At 34.3% G+C, this 6,673-nt stretch overlaps 1 pseudogene across 1 annotated transcript; it reads left to right on the top strand.

Moving 5' to 3' along the window:
* Window positions 1–582: 582 nt before the first annotated feature.
* Window positions 583–6,096, top strand: LOC309656696 (COMM domain-containing protein 2 pseudogene; annotated as a pseudogene). Its single transcript has one exon. The product of its transcript is annotated as a COMM domain-containing protein 2 pseudogene (transcript).
* The last annotated feature ends 577 nt before the right edge of the window (window positions 6,097–6,673 follow it).

Raw genomic sequence — 6,673 nt, forward strand, 5'->3', positions numbered from 1 at the left:
GAGCAACTAAGCCTGTGTGCCACCACAGCTACTGAGCCTGCGCTCTAGAGCCCGCGAGCCACAATACTGAGCCCATGTGCCACACTGCTGAAAGCCGCATGCCTAGAGCCTGTGCTCCGCAACAAGAGAAGCCACCGCAATGAGAATCCTGTGCACCACAACGAAGAGTAACCCCTGCTCGCCACAACTAGAGAAAGTCTGCGTGCAGCAATGAAAACCCAATGCAGCCAATAAATAAATAAATAAATAAATTTATTTAAAAAAAAAAAGCTATGACATATTCCTGGGAATCTAGAAGGCCATGCATATGTGAAGGGCAGTACACATGCCCAGGAAAGACATGAGAAGACCCCAATCACACATCTGTCTGACCCTGATGATCTGCACAATCAGTAAGTGAAGGCTAAGGCAGAGTTGTCAACTCCCTGTTTTAGTGTTGACAGAATGCCCCAACAAACACACAGAACCTCTGGTGAAGGCTGAGAGACATACTATTTCAAGGCATTTAAGGAAATCTCTGTCCAATCATTAGTTGAACACTAAGCTAACCAAGTAGAGACTTCAGCGGTCCCACACAATAAAGAATATAGACTTCACAGAATTAATTCTGAAATGTTACTAAGTGAACAGCAACAATGAGAAACTCTGGGAGGAGAGTAGTATCTGATTTCCAGAGTTGTTACATATCTTATTTTAAATGTTCAGTTTTCCACAAAATTATAATATATGCAAAGAAACAGGAAAGTACAGCTCATATACAAGAAAAAAAGAAGTCAATACAAACTGTCCCTGAGGAATCTCAGACATTGGGCTTACTGGATAAATACCTTAAAGCAGCTACTATAAAAAGTTCAAAGAAATAAAAGAAGCCATGTAAAAAGTAAACTATAAAAATGATATTTCCAAAATAAAGAATATCCATATAGAGGTAGAAATTAATTTAAAAAATAAAAATCCTGGAGTTGAAAAATAAAGTAACTTAAATGAAAAATTCAGTAGAGGAGCTCAAGAGCATATTTCAGCCAGCAAAAGAAAGAATCAGTAAACTTGAAGATACATCAATTAAGATTAACTATTTTGAGGAACAGAAAGGAAAAAGAATGAAGAAAAATGAACAGAGCCTCAGAATCTTGTAGGAAACATCAAACCTACCAATATACATGTAATGGGAATCCTAGAAGGAGAGGAGAAAGAGAAAGGGGAAGAAAGAATATTTGAATAAACACTAGCCAAAATCTCAAATTTGGTGAAAACCATTAATCTACATATTCAAGAGGCTCAATGAATCCAAGTAGGAAAACCTCAAAGAGATATACGCCTAAATATATCATAGTGAAACTATTGAAAGACAAAGAGAAAATCTTGAAAGTAGCAAGAGAAAAACAACCAATCATGTTCTAGGGATCTTCAGTAATAATTAAAACTGATTTCTCTTCAGAATTTTGGAGGCCAGAAAGCAGTGAGATGACATATTCAAAGTGCCAAAACAAAGACTATCTATTAGGAATTCTATAAGCAGAAAATTATCCTTCAGTAACAGAGGAGAAATTAAGTAATTCTCAGAAAAATAAAAACAGAGAATTTATTACTAGCAGACCTGCCCTACAAGAAATACTAAAGGAAGTCCTTCAGGCTGAAATAAAAGGACACTAGACAGTAAACTGAATTCACAAGATTTAGAGAGCACCAGTAAAGGTAACTGCATAGTTACCATTTACATAGATAAATATTATATAAAGGAAAGTATAAATGTATTTTTGTTTCTAACTCTTTTTTTCTATTATCTGATTTTAAAAACGCTGCATAAAGCAATAATTATAAAACCATTGATGGGCTTATAATGTGTAAACATGTGATTTGTATGGCAATAATAGCACGAAGAAGGGGAAAGGAATTTTATTTATTTGAGCAGTTTTTTCATATACTATTGAAAATAAGTTGGTATTAATCTGAACTAAATTGTTTTAAGTTAAGATGCCAGGGCAACCACTAAGACTAACTTAAAAAAAATAAGGATGAAATCGGCCGCCCGGTGAAGATGCCACTGGACCTGTCGGAGGAACGCAAGGAGCACCTGGCCTTCCTGCCTCAAGTGGACAGCACGGTGGTCTCTGAGTTTGGGCGAATTGTGGTGGAGTTCCCGAGGTGAGGCTCGAACCGCAAGATCTACGAAGGCGCTGGGAGAAAGCTCAGCGTGAGTAGTGACACTGTCCAACACGGTGTGGAAGAATTAATATACTTCCTCACTGAAAGTTCAAAGCTTATGATTTCTGAACTGGATTTCCAAGACTGTTTTTGTTCTGGGATTCTCTGAAGAATTGAACAAACTGTTGCTTCAGCTTTATCTGGACAACAGAAAGGAGATCAGAACTATCCTGAGTGAATCAGCACCAGACCTCCCCAGTTACCACAGCCCTTGAATGGCGACTGGATGTACAGCTTGCAAGCAGAAGCCTCAGGCAACAGATTAAACCAACAGTGGCTATAAAGCTACACCTTAATAGAATGGAGATCATAACACCCAAGTTCTGCAGACACACCCAGCCACCCTGCTCCATTTGGTTCAGCAATTGGAGCAAGCCTTGAAGGAGATGAAAACAGACCACCGTAGGAGAGCTGCGCGCAATATCAAGTAGTCCCAGTTTTATGGTTTTCTTCCCTTTGAATTGCTTGTGAATTGATGCTATGTAGCAGTTACTTTTCAAAATTAATTCTTTTGATAGTGATAAATACATAGAGATTTCATAAAATTTCTTTTCCTATGTCAAGAAATTGAGGTCATGATTAAAGGCTAAGTAAAGTTCCTTTCCTGGTGCTAAATGTCTTCAGCTTCTTGACAATTAAGATGTATTTTGGGGATTCCCTGATGATCCAGTGGTTAGGACTCAGCACTTTCACTGCGATGGCTCGGGTTCAGTCCCTGGTTGGGGAACTAAGATCCTGCAAGCCTCGCAGCATGGCCAAAAAAAAAAAAAAAAGATGTATTTTCTAATTTAAATGTGTAGATAGGATTGAATCAACTGAAAGTGAATATATACTGTTCAAATCCTCTGTATATATAAATGACTATCCTTTTTTAGATACTTCTTTTGACTACTTAACTTTATTATTTTCCTTCTTATTGACCTAAATTTGAAAATAAAATTCACAATGTAATACTATTACTATTCTGAATATTTCTAGACAGCTTATTGTTTTTGACCTTTAAAGGCACCACATGATGTTAATAGCCACAGAATAGTTGGAAGTGAAAGTTAATTTTTTTTAATGCTATATCGTTTAGGCAGTTCATGCATTTTCCTTTGCATGTGAATATAATAAGTACTTACTGTGTTGCTTAAGTTTAAGTTGCCATGGCTAATAAACTTAAATAGTACACAAATTTGTGTGAAAATATTGCATTTTATGAAGGACTGCTTTTTTTCCTGTTAACCAAAGCATCTGAGAGATACACAGTAGAAATTCCCTGGCAGTCCAGTGATTAGGACTTGGCACTTTCACTGCCAGGGCCCAGGTTCAATCCCTGGTTGGGGAACTATGATCCCAGAAGCTGCGCGGCGCAGCTAAAAAAAAAAAAAGTGACACACTGTTATGTACGTTTATAAACAATGGATGCAGGCATAATGTAATCAATTCTTAATTATCTGGTTATAAATTATTATTTTAATAATTTTGTTTGAATAAAGTACAAAGAGGGCAAAGAGAGACCATTCCAAATAAATATCCCTTCTTCCTTATAAAGTTGAATATATATATATATACAAATATATATTGTAGTTTCTCAAACGGCAGTTTGGGCTATTGATTTAAGATCTTTTTTAATATAAGGAGTTACAGGTAAAATTTCTATCTAAGTACTGCTTTCACTTCATCCTGTAAATTTTGGGATTCTGTGTTTTCATTTTCATTAATCTCAAAGTCGTGTGTGTGTGTGAGTATGTGTGTGTGTGTGTGTGTGTGTGTGTATCTCAAGGGAATTAAAATGGTATACTAGCAAATATCTATTTTACACAAAAGAAGGAAATAACAGAGGACTAGAGGAACAAAAAAGATATAAAACATATAGAAAACAAATAGCAAAATGAACTAAACACTCTAATCAAGAGGCAGAGATTGGCAAATGGATTTTATAAAACATTGTCCAACTGTATTCTGTCTAAAAGAGACATATTTAGCTTCAAATACATAAATAGATAGAAAAAATGATATAAAAAGAGATACCATGCAAAGAATAACCAAAGATAACTGGGGATGGGGATGGGGGGGACGACTATCCTAAAATGAGACAAAATAGACTTTAAGACAAGAAGTGTCATAGAAACAGAGAAGGAGATTTTGTAATGACAAAGGTGTCAATCCATAAGGAAAAATACATAAAAATTACAAACATATCACCTAACAACAGAGCTGAAAATACATGAAGCAAAAACTGACAGAAGTGGAAGGAGAGATAGACAATTGAACAATAATAATTGGAGACTTCAATACCCTACATTCAATAATAGCTAGAACAACCATATAGAAAATCAAAGGAAATAGAAGATTTGAATAACACTATAAGCCAACTAGACACTTAACATATTTATAGAACACTCAACAGCTGTAGAACAGACATTCTTCTCAAGCACACATGAAGCATCCTCTAGGATAAACCATACTTTAAGCCACAAAACAAGCCAAAAAAATGTTAGAAGGATTTAAAACATACAAAGTATGTTCTCAAACCATGATAGATTGAAATTAAAAATTAATAACAGAAGGAAATTTGGGGAATTCACAAATATGTGGCAATTACACAGCATGCTCTTAAAATAGACAATGGGTTAGAGAAGAAATCACAAGAGAAATAAGAAAAGACTTTGAGATTAATGAAAATGAAAATAGAGCATTCTAAAACTTATGGGATAAAGCAAAAGTAGTGCTTAGATAGAAATTTTACATGTAACTTCTTATATTAAAAAAGATCTTAAATCAATAGCCTAAACTGCCACTTTGAGAAACTACAAAAATACAGCAAACTAAACCCAAAGCTAGCAGAAGGAAGAAAATAATTCAGATGAGTGTGGAAGGTAGTGAAAAAAATATTAGAAAACAATAGAAAAAAACTCCATGAAACCAAAAGTTGATTCTTTGAAAAATCAATAAAATTGACAAACTTTTAGCCAGACTGAACAAGAGAAAAAAAAGAAAGACTCAGATTACTCAACTCAAGAGCGAAAGAGAGGACATCACTACTGAACTTACAGAAATAAAAAGTATTCTAAGGGAATAGTATGAACTATTGTATGTTAACAAAATAGATAACACAGGAAAAATGGACAAATTCCTAGAAAGACACAAACTACCAAAACTGACTCAAGAAGAAATAGACAATCTGAACAGACCTATAATAAGTAAATAGAATGAATTAGTAATAAAAAAAAAAAAAAACTCTCACAAAGAGAAACCCAGGCCCAGATGGTTTCACTACTGAAATCTACCAGATGTCTAAAAAAGAATACTAATCCTTTGCAAACTCTTAGAGAAAAATAGAACAAGAGGGAACACTGCCTAATATATTCTATGGAACCAGTATTACTCTGATACCAAAACCAGACAAAGGCATCACAAGAAAACCACAGACCAATATCCCTTATGAATATAAATGCAAAAATCCTTAACAAAATACTAGCAAGCTGAATCTAGCAACATATTTAAAGGATTATACAACCATGACCAAGTGAGACTTGTCCCAAGAATGCAAATACAAAATTGAATCAACATAGTAAAGTCAATCAATGTAATACATCATATTAAAGGAATAAATAACAAAAAACATATGGTAATACTATTGACTCCAAAAAGCCATTGACAAAATACTATATACCCTTTTATGATAAAAATACCTAACAAAGTAGCAATCAAAGGTAATTTCTTCAACTTGATAAAGGACATCTGTAAAATACACACTTCTGAATCATACCTAATAGTGAGAGACTTAAAACTTTACCCCTAAGGTAATGCACAAGAGAAATACGCCCACTCTTTCCACTTCTATTCAACACTGTTATAGGAATTCTAGCCAAGGCAATTAGGCAAAAAAAAAAAAAAGACAAACACACTATAGAACTAGTAAATGAGTTCAGCAAGGTTGTAGGTATGTGATCAGTATATGAAAATCAATTGTATTTCTGTACACTAATGAACAATCCAAAATGAAATGTTTAAAATTCCATTTCCAATAGCATCAAAAAGAATAAAATACTTATGAATAATCTTAACAAAAGACGTGCAAAACATGTATACTGAAAATCACAAAACATTGTCGAAAGAAATTGAAGAAGACATAAATAAAAAGGAAATCATCCTATTTTCTTGGTTTGAAAGACTTAACGATGGCAGTACTCCCCAAATTAATCTTCAGATTCAACACTATTTCTATCAAAATTTCGGTTGCCTTCCTTTCAGAAATTGAAAAGCTGAGCCTAAAATTCTTGTGGAACTATTAGAGAACCAGGATAACCAAAATTATCTTGAAAAAGAACAAAAGTGGGAGACGCACACTTCTCAATTTCAAAACTTACTACAAATCTATAGTAATCTAGACCATGTGATACTGGCATAAGATTGACATATAGGTAATGGAACAGAATTGAGAATCCATAAATAAACTCTCACATTTATTGTCAACTGA

Source organism: Balaenoptera physalus (genome assembly GCF_965194825.1).
Source record: "Balaenoptera physalus genome assembly, chromosome: 3".
Taxonomy (NCBI): Eukaryota; Metazoa; Chordata; class Mammalia; order Artiodactyla; family Balaenopteridae; genus Balaenoptera; species Balaenoptera physalus.